We start from the raw sequence: 14,980 nt of genomic DNA, 5'->3' as shown, positions 1-14,980 counted from the left end.
TGTAATGTAATTGTAATATAAATGTTGATGAAACTAGGTTGATTTGTTAGTGCAGGTTTATGTAATGTAATTTGCTATTTGGAATGTTATTGTCTGTTTTATTTATAAAGGTGACTTATTAGTGTTGAACACTGTCTTATTTGATTTATTTAATTTGCTATTAATGAATAAAGTAAAGAAAGTGCAAAAAAAAAACCATCATAAAGCAATGGTCAATAAACATGATACAAGAATGATCACCACATTAATACGTAATGGTCAATAAACATTGTCTTACATTATTTAATAACAAAAGAAACATGATAGCAACATTGTCTTACATTATCTTATAACAAAAGAAACCTGATAGCAACATTGTCTTACATTATGAAATTACACAAAAAAATAAAAATGATCAAATGTTGTTCCTTCATGAGTAAACATTACATGATATTTAAAAGATTGTCTTCAAAATGGAAGTAAACTTGAGTTCATTGACCAAAAGTGTTGTAATTTGAGATAATATCTTTAGAACCTTCTTAATTAGAGGAAATAGATACATAATCTTTTATTTTATTTTATTTTCTCTAGATTTCCTAGTTTCCCTATTTTCCTTTTTGGGAGAATTAGATTATTACAACTAGAGGGTATCAACATGTGTTTTTTATGATTTGAATAATAAATCAGTTTTATTTTCCACATGATATTAGAGCTTATCTGATCTACTTCCGCTGTCTTTGCTGTCCGCCGGCGACCCCTAAAAATCTCTTTTTTAACCTGTACCTTTGTACCTTCAGTGGACAGTCGTACTCTAGTTTTCCTAGCCAAGTTTATGCTTATGATCCTTAGATCAATTGAATGTCTTTCACAAGAGCCACCTAGAATCTTCATGACCAACAACAAGTTGATTTCCTCTGATAACAGCTAAAGAAGCTATTCTTCCAGACTTTGGCCAAGTAAAATTAGAATGGGTCCTTCTCTAATGCCCAAAACTTGGCATTCTCATTGGCTTCCATTCATATGCGCCCAGAATCAAAGAGACCTAAAGTCTTTTGGGAACCCTAGAAAGGCAACTATAGCCATTGAACCAACTGTTGCCAGCCGCAACTCAATCGATCTCCGTTGTCGATCACCGCCGCAACCGTCCGCCGTCGACAACCACCGTCCGTCGCCGGCCACCGTCGCAGTTTTGACCGGTGACAAGTGGATCCGAATTGTCTCTTCAAGCGCGACCCAACCCTGGTGGTCAACATCTCAGACTCCTCCACACGCGCTGATGGAGGACCATCTAAGCTAAACATAAGGCCTCTAACAAGAGCCATGTTTAAAAGAATCCAAGAAGAAGAGGGAGCACTCACTACGTAACTCTTATGGAGTATTACTTATTAATCCTTCTTCTCTTTAATAAAGGTTGGAAAGCATGCCTATGCATCTTAGGAAGGCTTCCAAGCAAAGGAGAGTAAAGGAGGCAAATAAGAGTGCAAGTGGAGCAGCTGGCGCTTAGCGCACACCAGGTACCGCTCAATGTCAGCGAACCGGTCTTCTTCTTCATGCACAAGCTACTGAGCTGACATCTGAAACTTGCAACCCAAGCTTCCCAAGCTATGTAGCTTCTCTAGCACGCTTCCTTTGTACTTTCAGTAGCTTGCTATGCACGTGTTAGAGTCCTCTCTTCATCTATAAAAGGGAGTCTCAGTCCATCGTAAAGACAACTTTGAATTGATAAGGAAATGCCATTGAGATTTCTCCAGACCTTTCTTTAGAGTTCAAACTATCTTGTGCTTATTCTGCACTCCCTTCTCTAGCTCCCTTCCCTTTTGGAAGGCTTCCTAAGCTTGAGAAACCTCACACACTCACCACACCTTCACGAAACCAATCATCGAACACGTTGCGTGCATATTTTCCATCAATCGTATTCTCATTCCGCCGCCTATTCTGGTTCGAGTAGCTGCTCTCTCTTAAAGTGTGGAGCTGCTTCTATCATTTGGCATCAAGAGCCAGCACGTCCACGGTTGCCTTCAAGAGATAAGTCATGTTCTCATTCATTTTTCAATTCTGTTTGTGTTGTTCTATTCAAATTTCACCGTTTCATTGATTTTTCTGCTTTGAATCTATGTTTGAGTGAATGTTTGTTTGCGTTCACTGATCCTTAGTGTTTCTTTTACATTTTAATCGGTGTATATCAATTGTTTTGAGTTCAATTCAGCCTGCAATTCACTTTTCCTATTTTGTTTCGGTCATGTGCAAAGTTTTGGAGTTTTAATTCTGTCATCAGGTTTTGAATCTATTCTCGCTTGGAATTTTCGTTTTGATTGTGTCCAGTGCATTTGCTAGCTCTATGTTGATCATATAAAGCAACGACATCCTGTCCAACTTTGATCATTTGAGTTGATAGCATTGCAAATATTAATTCCAGTAGCAAACTCTGCATAAAACATGATTTTTGGATTAATTTGATATCATCTGATTTTCGTCCAGATTTTTTTTCTTTGTTTTAAGATTTGTGCAAGTTTTTCTAGTGATTTCAATTGTGTTTAAAGTAATTCCAACTCATATTCATCATAGAAAAGCAAAATGAGTGGTTGAGTTTGTCCAACTTTGATTTCAAATTCTGCAGCAAGAGTCATTTCTGATTTGATCATGTGCATATTCTTTTTATTTAGATTTACTGCTTCTAATGCTCCAGACAAGTTTATTTGATGCATTTATACATGTTTCAAGTGTTAGCAATCAAAATTCACCACTGAATCTCAAAAAGAGTAGATGAGTTGTTGAAATTTCGTTTACCAGAAACTGTCACAGTTTACCCAAAGTTTTTGCACCGTGCTTGACATCTTTGTGTGCTTTAGGTCATTTAATATTTCCTAGCTGATATTTTGCAGCAAGATCTAGTGGTTAGGACCTTTCATACGTGTTTCTTGATCCATCTAGCATTGCTTTCTTTCAATTTTAAAGTTCTGCTGTAATTTTATTACCTTTTTGCTGCATTATTAGCAACTATGGCAGTGATTTTGTGAATCTGTGTATATCTGTACTGTTTGATCATTTGTGCATATACAATTGGACATTTAAAACTTATGCACACTGTTAGATTGGTCATTTTTCATTCCATATGCATAATTCACATTTCAGCTCCAATTTTGTTTGAAAATTTCAACTGGACCAATCATTTGGAGATTCTGAGCGTTGTGATTAAGTTTGCATGTTTATGCAATTATATTTGGTGCATTGAAACCTGTTTTTACTGTTCCTTTGGTCAGTTTTTCACATTTTGCCCAAATCTCCACCCAAACAGTTACAATTGCCTAAAATTAGGATGTAGACCAATGTTATTCTGTTGTGGTTACTTTCTTGACTGTCCAACTATTTGCACACATCACAAATGTTACTATACAACTGTTTGAAGTGTCAATTACACATTTGAATCACTGCCATTGAGTTTGACCAGTGCAGTTTCCATTTCCAGCCATATTTTTCGTTGCAAACAACCTTTTTGCTTGCTATTTCCAAAATTTCAGAATTAGATTTGCATTTCTGGATTGGCAAAAGCTGGGATTTCATTTCCAATTCACTTCCAATGCTTAAACAAGTCTAAAGAAATCAGAAAAAAGCAACTACATCCCTGCAATCTAATTTTGAAAGTCAAAAATCAGAAAAACACCAAAACTGCAGTTCATTGTGGAATTTTATTAAACAGTTTGGCATTTCCATCAAACAGTTTCACTGCACTTGATTTTGATTTTCGTTTTTGCTTTTTTCTTGCTTGTTTAATCTGTTCTAGTGCCTCTCCTAGGTTCCTTTTGTGTCCCTCCTGTGGTTCAAAGCTTAAATTCACTTGCATTCAACTTGATTGACTTCTAAATTAAGCTTTGCAATCTGTTTTGGGTAGCTAAATTCTGATGCAGTAGCTGTTATTTTCTTCATTGGTTTTGTGTATGGAAGTGGTGCTGTGACGTATTAGTGAGGTAATGAAGGTGGAAATTTTTTTTAAGTGTTACCATTGACCTTTCAAGGTGCAACTCTATACTGGTGGACATCCGTGATCAGAGAACAAAGGATGCAAGGTGACTACACCATACAATATTGGAATGAGTTGAAGGCAACCTTGCATCGACGACATGTTCCAGCCTACTATGCAAGGGAGATCATGGACAGGCTCCATCGACTCCAACAAAGAAACATGAGTGTCGAGGAATATCGACAGAAGATGGAACTACACATGTTAAGAGCTGGCATCAAAAAAGAAGAAAGATTCACCATAGAAAGGTTTCAAAGCGGCCTTAATTGTGACATTAAAGATAAGGTAGAACTTTTACCTTACTTAGATCTCAATGGCTTCGTCCAACTATGTGTGAGGGTGGAAGAGCAAAATCGTAGAAAAGCTTCCACCAAGAGGACCTACCCTACTGCCTCAACATATAGGGAAGATCCTAAGAGGGAGGGTAGTTATTCAAGGTATGAAGATAATCGCGAAAGATAAAAAGAAAGAGCCAAAGGCAAAGAGCGTGAGTTAAAAAGAGAGTTTGGAAGAGACACACCAAGAGATTTAAGAAGAGAACAAGGGAAAGAGAAAGCCATGAATAACAAGGAGCCCTCACGAAATTCAAAGAGTAGGGAGACCAGGTGTTTTAAGTGTGGGGAAAGAGGACACTATTCTACTGAGTAGAGGTCAACCTATATGCTTGAGCATGGTAGTGACAATGAGGACTCTTCCTCTAGTGAATCTCAGTTATGTTTGTCTGATGAAGAACAAGAGACTCCACCTTGTGATGGAGATTTACTTATGGTCAGACGACTCCTTGAAACAAAGCATGTTGAGTGATGAGTCAATATTTTCTCGACTTCACTTAGTTTATTGTGCTAGAATTAATCAGGGAATTGTGCTTAAATGTTCGATATTTTCCCGTTTTTGCTAATTGTGCTTAATTTGACCGGAAATTCTAATTTTAATTAAGTTGAATTTTCTGAGACTAATTATTTGCATTATTAATTTTAGGGAAATTATTGGTTAATATTTTGGGACTTAAAGAGAAATGCCACATTAATTTTATTCTAAGCTAAAATGAGAAAGGAGGTGTGAATTTCATAATTAGAGGTGCAAGTGGTAATTTATTTATTGGGAGATAAGTGAGGGTGCTGATTGAGTAAAAAGGAGGTGCACGACACAAATGAAATAACAGCAAGCATTGAATGTGCTGATCCATTGTGGGGGGTGCGCGCAGTAGCAGCAGTTGCCACCCGAGAAGGAAACACTAACGACTTCAACAATTATATCCAGCATGGCCCGCGTCCAAGAGGAGGTGCAACTCCCATCCATTCTTCACACTCCGTGCTGAATTCATTTGGTCCAAGAGAATTGGGTACGACCAACCTTCAAGCAAAGGGCTGTAGCACATGTTGAGAAAAAGCCTGTACTCATTTATTCATCCAGGAAGTCCACCACACGTGAAGGAGGCATGCAACAACTGATTCCATTTAAATGCATATAGGCCCAGGTGGTGTCACGACCCGAAAGATAGCACACAGTAGCAGCGGGCTGCATTAAGAGTTGCGTCCAACAACTTCATTCCAGCAAGCAACTTCGGAGGCAATGAGAGGTGTGTGCTTGAAAAAAAAAGGAAGTGCAACCTAGCAGCTTAGGAGTCCAGACTGCATTCAGCAACCTCCACTTCCCTACAGCTCACGACCCATGAACGCACTTGACAGCAAGCAACGGGCAGCAACACGTAGCAATTGAAGAGGCCTTCACACGTCTAGCTTGAAGAACGGGTGCACACGGTCTGCACTTATTATTATATTAATCCAGCAGCTACGGGAGTGATGTCCAGCACGTGGTGGTAGCAGAAAGAAATCCAGCAGCTTCTTCTGGAATGTCACGGGCTTGGTCCAAAAATGGGAGAAGGAGCACCGGCCCACGTTCATACGACAGGTAAAGGAAAGCTGCAGGTGTTTGAAAGAGGTCCACGCTGCAACAGCTGATCCCATCACTTGGGCTGAAGAGCTTTCATGGTCCAGCCTTCATACGTCTATGGGGAGGTGCGCTGTCCAGCTTCAAGCACCACATAGGCTGCACTCCACATCATCACACGTCCTACATAGGAATAAATTTCTGGGAGAGCTGCAGAGCCGCCACTGGGAGATCCTTTTATCACGTTATATACCTTTAAATTTATGGAAGGGCAGAATTTACATTTTGCCTTATGATGGAAGAAGACGTAACTTGATTGAGTGATGCACACAACTGCTGTCACATACAGGATTTTATTCCTTTTCTTTGTTGGAGATTAAGCACACAACTGCACATTTAATTAGTTTGATTGTCGTTTAATGTTAGAGTGTTAGAAGCGCACAGGTTTCTTTTCTTTGAGAATGCTAAGATGATGATACATTTAAGTAGAAGTGTTTTATTTTAAATAGAGAGCTACACGGTTTGCGTTACGTAGCACATTTCTTTTGATTTTATTTAGAAAAGTAAAGCTTTCAATTGGAGATTTTGGATGAGCAAGCTGCTGCAACGTTCCATTTCTTTATTAGCTAGCTTACTCTTTTATTTCAAGTGTTGCATATTTTCTTTACTTTAGCTGCATTTCAATTCTTTTCAGATCAAGCATTGCATTTTAATAGCTTTACTTACATTTGGATATTTATCTATTGCATTGTTCGGTTTAATGTTTCTGTTTACTATGTTGTTTGTTTAGTTTGACTGTGTTAATTTAATTGTGATGTTAGCTTAGGATAGTTGAGTTGGTCATTAGCGATTTTGCATTGCTTCTTTGAGATTATTGGACTGCTCTTGTGTTTATTCTGCTCTGCCTAGCATTCTATGATATCTGACTGTGTTCTTGCAACGAGTATATGCTTAGTTGCCTAGTTGGTGATTGTATCTTCGCTTAGTTGATCAATCTGTATAGAACACATCAGATGGAATAGGTGTATTGCGTTCGCTTAGTTCGTGATTATGATAGCCTGATTAACCTTCGCTTAGTCGGTTTACTATGCTGGATTAGAGGCTAGAGCAGTTTAGTCATGAGACTCTTGCACTTTAATTGTCATACTGCTGCTCTGATTTAGCTCAATATTTAATCTGTTGTGTGCCTGCGATTAGGTATATGCTTAGTTGCCTACTCGATGTTTAATCTTCGCTTAGTTGATTAGACTGTATGGTGCCTGACTGATTAAATTTGTGCATTGCATTAGCTTAGTTTGCAATTCTGAAGACCGAATTATCCTTCGCTTAGTTGGGTAATTCGTGTCGGATTTGGATTAGAGTAGTGTGCACTTGTCGTTAATTTGTGATTGGAAGCATAGTAATTGAGTTAATGACCAACCGTTTTCACATTCTGTTTTTACATTTATGTTTGCATCTGTGTTTTCATTTTTGTTTGCATCTGTGTTTTAATTTAATTCATCCTTATTCACCACAACATTTTCATCAACCCCCCACTTTGTGTCTGACCTAATTCTCGAACCACATATGGTCCTTGAGAGACGACCTAAGAGTCACTTCCTAGTCTATACTGCATTCTTTATGCACATTAAATTTGCATGGGGTGCGACACCCATCAAAAATTTTGGTGCCATTGCCGGGGACCAACGGTCCGGTTTTAGGTCTTTGTTGTGTTAGTGTGTGTTGTGTTTTGTCTTGTGTTGTGAGTGTGATGTTCTGTTTTGTGTGTTCATCATTGTGTGTTGCATTTAGGTATATTTAGTTGCATATTTTTATTGCATTCTTCTTTTCCCCCTTCTTTCCCATGTCTACCTATTTTGGTTATATGGATACTGTTTCTTTTTTCTGTGCCTATGATTATGGTTCTCCTGTTGATTTCTATGTTGAGAACAGTAAGGTTCCTCCTCCATCTCATGAGAGTGCTCCTAGGGAGCCGTTTCCACTCGATGAGGAGGATATTCGTTGTGTTTTCAACACTGGACTTATACATTTGCAGGTGAATGCCCACGTAGACATTTGGAGGAGTTCTACACATTATGCTCTTTAATGAAACCTCCAGATGCCTCAGATGAAGAGATGTGCTTAAGGGCATTTGAGCACTCATTACATGGAGCAACAAGAGATTGGTGTTGTTGTCTTACTCTAGGATCCGTCACCAGTTGGGAAGATCTAAAGCATCAATTTGTAGACAAATTCTCCCCTGTGCGGTATGGTTATACCGACGATCCTGGGTGGCCTGATCCTAACTTAGGATGGTATGGTACTTCACAACATCAATATCAGGAACCATCATTCCAGACTCCTTGTATGCCTCCACCGGTCCAGGAACCACAATAGCTGCAGTTTCATGAGCCTGCCCAGTCTTCATCTGCTGCTGATAGAAATTTGGAAAGCAAGCTTGATTCTCTTTTGAGTTTGGCAACACAGCTAACATCCAACCAGAAACCAGCACCTCCATCTGCATCTGTTGCACGACTGTGTGCTATATGTCCTTCCAGTGACCACTATACGGATGCATGTCCTTCTTTGCACCACCCTGTTGCTCATGATGAACCTTAAGCTTATACTACAAACATCTACAATAACAGGCAGCCACAACAGCAAAATCAGAGGCAAAAACAATAGCAAGAGGCACCTGCCCACCCAGTTGCCCAACCTTCTACTTCTTCCGAGCCTACATTGAATGAGTTATGGGAGCAGATGGCCAAGCAGTTCATTGAGGAACAATCTCAAGTTTTAGAGGGACAACCAATTTAGACTGTTCAGATTCTTGATGATGTCAGTGTCATAGGAGATGGGGAGTAGAGTCATGAGCTTACTACTACACCATTTACTTTTCCACCCTCCTACGTCTTCCCTCTTGCACCTGAGGATGCAGTTGATCATTTTGATTCTACTGGTGAGATGAATCATGAATCAACACAGGTTTTCGCTAAACTTGGAATTCCACTTGCTTTGCCTGAGTTTTTATGCATTCAAATATTCTTGATTCTGCTGTAGATTCACGTGTTAGTGATGATTTTGATATAGAAACTGTGAAAACTGAAGACGCTTTAGACTTGGGATTAAATTTTGATCTTTCACATTTTTCTGAAAACTTTAAATGTAGTTATGAAGTTGGTTCTTGCTCTATTTGGGTTGAAATCAATTCTTTGATACAACTGTTGACTCTTTAGCAAGTGTACCAGATCGTTTCAAGTAGTATAATCGGTAAAACCCAATATCATTCTTCCCAAGAGACTCGAAAGGCCTTATTGTTCGTGCAAATTGAAATCGTAAGACTTGTAACGAAAAATTAAATTGTTGGAATGCAAGAACACAAAATAAACATGCAATGCGTTTGATTCAGTTGACGAGAAAAAGACTATGGTTCAATGGAGTTGTTGGGGGTTTACAATTTCATCTTATCCACTCTCTCTTATATAATCCTCTTGTTTAATTTGCTTTATTATCTAATTCTCATGCAGACTTTCTTGGTCTACCCTTAACCCGATCCCTCGATGAAAAGAGCCTATTACTAATTACTGGCTGCTATCCCTAGCCTCCCCTAGTAATTAATAACGCGTTAAGAACAGAAGCAAAAACAATTGATCGTCCTACCCCTCTATCCCTAGGTGGTATTGCTTAATCAAGGAATTTCTCACCAGTTTATGACACTACCGTACGTTCCCGTATCAATAAAGACAAACAACAGTTATCGAATGAGTTAAACGATAAAAGCTTTAAGCGCATATGAGAACTCAACAATTGATAATCAAAGCATACAACAAGCATATAAGTAAACAAGAGTTTCAATAAAAGAGAGTTTCAAAAGATTACATTGTTTCCCCCAACAATAAAAAGGGTTTAGTTCACCATTGTCATGGTGAACCTAGATGAAAAATGATGGAAGAATGGAAAAGCAAACCCTAGATTGGATTAAAAGGAGCCTAAGCATCCAAGAGATCTTCTCCAAGGAGTGAAAATTAGGTCTGGCCGCCCTCTTCTGTCAAAACAATGACTCTCAAGGCGCAATAGGGCTATTTATAACTGAGGAGCGTCACAGAAAACAGGCCCCAAGCCCAGCAAACAACCGCTCGACGCCACACTTATGCCGCCCGACGGTTTGCTCATAATCACGCTACCGCCCGGCGCTAGGGGTCCACCGCCCGGCGGTTTGCCTCTAATCGCAAATCCGCCCAGCATCCACGCCTGGTGCCACCTCCTCGCATTTGGCCGCCCGACGGTGAATTTTGCCGCTGGGCGGTTCCTAGACTCTTATTTTCTTCAGTTTTCTTCCTCTTTCTTGAGTCTAAGACCTTCATCTTCAACTCCATTCTTCACTTCCATTAAAAATGCTGCAAAACAATGCAAAACAAGCATAATATCGCTAAAAACAGCTTTTGACTCTTAACTGACTCATTTTTTGTGTTTTGCTTGATTCTAGGCTCATTCTAAGTCTTAAAGGGTGTAATTTGGTCTCAATTGACATATGAAAATAATTGTTTTTCAACCATTATCACAATCCCAAACTTAGAACTTTGTTTGTCCTCAAGCAAACAAAACAAAACAAGCAAACAAAACAAAACTTGGCTTTCTACTATTTCATCCAATGATTCAACACTCGTAAAATACATGACAAGAACTACTCAATTTCAGACCTTCAGTGAAATCAAATCAAGATGCATGCATGCTTTCAATTCAATTCAGTTCATATATTTCTCAATAGATGTTACACTTTATGAATGATCAATTCACTAAGCAACGATGTAAGTATGAAATTTAGCAATTCTCACCAAGCAAGTGTTTCACTCAATCACTCAAGTGTTTTAGGGTGACACTCCAACACTCTATTATTCATGGGTCACATGAAACAATATTGCCATTCATCTAAGATAATCAAAATCTTTACATGGAAGTGCCATCACAAGGACTTTTCCACGGCTTGTATTGAGGCTGGGCTAACAAGAAAAATTGGTTTTTCTGGAACGCAAAATCCTTGAGTTAAGATAGCAATCATATTGTTCAAACTTTAAGCACAACTCCCTTTCTCACCAATCTCACTTATTCCCAACTTCTTCCCTTTTATTTTATTTTTTTACATTGAGCTCATCTTCATGCTTCTCTTCTTTTCTTTTCTTTTTCTCATGCATTTTTCTTTCTTAACATTTGAGCTCAATGCTTTTCAATTGCCTTTCAATTTCCTCCATACAACCCAAACTTGAACCTTTTCAACACATACAGTTAAGCTCAACCCAACTCAAGGTAAAAAATTTCCAATCAAGGGTTCTCATCCTGTTTAAGGCTAAGGTTCAAAAAGGGTATAAAATTTCAAGCACTTTAGGTGAAACTTTGGCTAGAGAACGGTTTTCAAGAATGGCCTTGATCATATGACATTCAAATGCAATTCAATCAATCATCAAGATTAAGGCAATATCATTCATGCTTTCCTGTGGACAAAACATACAACAATGAAAACTTTGGAGCTCAATACCTCACAAAACATGCTGCCTCACACAACATTCATTCATACACCCTGCTTAGCATCATAACCACAATCATAAATCATCACACATCTATTCCATGAATATCAACATGCAATACAACTCAGTTATCATCCACATCAAACCATCATTAAATAGACTTATCATGCAAATTGTTCAGTCAAACATTTTCAGAAAAGTATTCAAGCCAAGCATACACACAGAAAGTAAAAATTCAACCTATTCTAAGAATTCAAAATGCAAACGTGAAAGAAAACTAAAACCCGTCTGCAGCCTGGACATCCATCAGTAGATGCCCTCAATCTTCCCATATTGTCATCTGAGTCCTCCTAGCTCCCATCATCAGCATCCCCATCTGTGTTTGGTGCTTCAACACCAGACTCACTACTCTCTGCCAGCTCCTGAGGCCAAGCCAGTACTGCATGAAACTCATCCATGGTCCTTGCACCAAAATCAAGCATCTAACAAACAATGCAGCGAACGACCCAACGTCCAAAATGACCGCCCGACGTTATGCCTCAGCAACAATGCCGCCTGGCGGTGAAGGAGACCGCCCGACGGTGCGATAAGGGTTTTTGAAAAAAAAAAAATTCTTCTAAACTGCCCTAATCTCCACTCAAACCCTAATTTCATCCATCCAGATAAGATTCAAACAATTCAATTGGTCTAAACAGTTCCTATTTCAACAATTCATGCATGAAATCCAAAATCCTATTTGTCATGTTCCTAAGCATGTTCTTCATCATATTCCAAAAACAGAAACTTAAGAATGAAGTTGTACAACTTACTTGAGTGGAGATGCTAAATGCTTACAAATATTCCTTCAATTGATGATGAAAGAAAAACTCTCAATGCACAACTCTCACCAAAAACCCCAAATTTTAGGCAAGAAACTAGGTTTTTGTGAGTGGGTAGTAAGAAGATGTGGGAAAAATCTCTTTGGAAACCCTTTGAAGGTGAAAATTGGGTGCTAAAACTCAGGGAGACCGCTTGGCGGAATGCAAAGGAGGAGATTCAAGTGCAGAACACCTAAAACCGCCCAACTTTAAAGAGCTCGGGCTGGGTGTACGCCGCCACAGCCCGACGGTAAAAATGCACCGCCCGGCGGTGAGCGGTTGTTTCTCATCCCTCTCTTTTGCTTTCTTTTGCATGATTTCTCCCTATAGCACTTGATTTTTTCTTTCTTCAATTTTTCAATTTCTTCCCCCGCTCAAATGTACATGCAAACCTATAATGTACTAAAGACAGAGTTTGAAAACAGACAGACAATCAACTGGGTTGCCTCTTAGGTAGCGCTTGTTTAACGTCACGAGCCTGACCCAAACCTATTAAGCACCCAATAAAAGCTGCAAATTCTTACCAACACCCATCAATAGGTGTACCTTCCTAGTATCCTTCAGTGGATACAAAAAGAATTAGCACCCCTCAGTAGATGCTACCCAAAAATTGTTCAAAAATCCACAAAATTACAAGTTCAACAAATAAATAACCTAAACTAAAAATAAAAAATTGGGATGACCCCAACAACCACCCATCAGTAGGTGTTGAAATTCTTCTCGCTTGATATTGTTTTCTTTTTCTTCTTTTTGCTGAATTTCTTCAGAAAATTAAGAACACCAAGCACTTGTTTCCATGTTTCAACCATAGAAACTTTGATCTCCAATTTCTTGAAGATCTCCATGGAGCACATAAATTTCTTTTCTTTCCTATGATACTCCTTTTGATGAGGAAAGGGTTTTGCATATGATCTTTTCTTCTTTCCTCTCTTCCTCTTTTTCTCAATCTTTTCCCTCAACTTTCTCTTTTTCTCTTTTGTTCTTTTCTTCTTTATTTTCGCATATTTTTTCTTTTTTTATTTTTTCTCAACCACTGCCTTTTCTCTCTCCTCATCTTTCTCTCCCTCACTCAACTTTTCTGTTTCTTCTTCCTCTGTCTTTTCCTCCTCTATCTTCATCTTTTTCTCCTCAACAACCTTTTCTGTTTCTATCTTCTCCTCATCAACAACCTCATCAATTTGTGTCTCCAAATTCCTGAAGGTAACTTCATAGCTCTTGGAATCGTACTTCTCCAAGAATTTGTCGAACTTTTCATTAAGGCTTTTAACTTGTTCCGTCACATCAGCTATCTGTTGACATAGTTGTTGATCGCCTTCCCACGTTTCTATTGGTGAAGAGAGTTGTTGCTGCCAATCATATTGTTGCCTCTCTTCCATGCTTTTAGGAGAATAAAAACTTGTATCCATGTCCCGCGGACAAAGTTCATCATTCTTTGTATTCTCCTCTATGCTTTTGACATGGTATACTTCCAAATTCATTATCCTCTGAAGGAGTTCATCAGAATCTATATTTTTCTTAAATGGAGTAGATTGTTGCTCAGCAGCTTGCCCAGATTGGCTTTGATCCATGTATGAGTGAGGTTCCCACCAGTGGTTGAAATTATTAGGTAGAATTGAGTGCCCATATAGTCTAATTCTTGTCCAAACTGCATTCTACAAATGTTACGAACAAAACCCTAGAAAACATTTATTAGAACAAAAATAAAAATAAACATGAAAATTCAAGTCAAATTCAACCAATTTACACTACTTGAAAAAGTAAAACCTCGAGTCTCGGTAACGGTGCCAAAAACTTGTTGACTCTCTAGCAAGTGTACCAGATCGTTTCAAGTAATATAATCAGTAAAACCCAATATCGTTCTTCCTAAGAGACTCGAAAGGCCTTATCGTTCATGCAAATTGAAATCGTAAGACTTGTAACGAAGAATTAAATTGTTGGAATGCAAGAACACAAAATAAACATCCAATGCGTTTGATTCAGTTGACGAGAAAAAACTATGGTTCAATGGAGTTGTTGGGGGTTTACAATTTCATCTTATCCGCTCTCTCTTATCTTATCCTCTTGTTTAATTTGCTTTGTTACCTAATCATGCAAACTTTCTTGGTCTACCCTTAACCCGATCCCTCGGCGAAAAGAGCTTATTTCTAATTACTGGCTTGCTATCCCTAGCCTCCCCTAGTAATTAATAACGCATTAAGAACAGAAGCAAAAACAATTGATCGTCCTACCCCCTATCCCTAGGTGGTATTGCTTAATCAAGGAATTTCTCACCAGTTTATGACAGTACCGTACGTTCCCGTATCAATAAAGACAAACAACAGTTATCGAAAGAGTTAAACAATAAAAGCTTTAAGCGCAGATGAGAACCCAACAATTGATAATCAAAGCATACAACTAGCATATAAATAAACAAGACTTTCAATAAAAGAGAGTTTCAAAAGATTACATTGTTTCTCCCAACAACAAAAAGGGTTTAGTTCACCATTGTCATGGTGAACCTAGATGAAAAATGATGGAAGAATGGAAAAGCAAACCCTAGATTGGATAAAAAGGAGCCTAAGCATCCAAGAGATCTTCTCCAAGGAGTGAAAATTAGGTATGGCCGCCCTCTTCTGTCAAAAGAATGACTCTCAAGTCGTAATAGGGCTATTTATAACTGAGGAGCGTCACAGAAAGCAGGCCCAAGCCTAGCAGACAACCGCCCGACGCCACACCTATGCCGTTCGGCGGTTTGC

Source organism: Vigna radiata, chromosome 8 (assembly GCF_000741045.1).
Source record: "Vigna radiata var. radiata cultivar VC1973A chromosome 8, Vradiata_ver6, whole genome shotgun sequence".
In the NCBI taxonomy this organism is placed as follows: domain Eukaryota; kingdom Viridiplantae; phylum Streptophyta; class Magnoliopsida; order Fabales; family Fabaceae; genus Vigna; species Vigna radiata.
The sequence above is the reverse complement of the archived record's forward strand: the minus strand, read 5'-3'. Positions refer to the sequence as shown.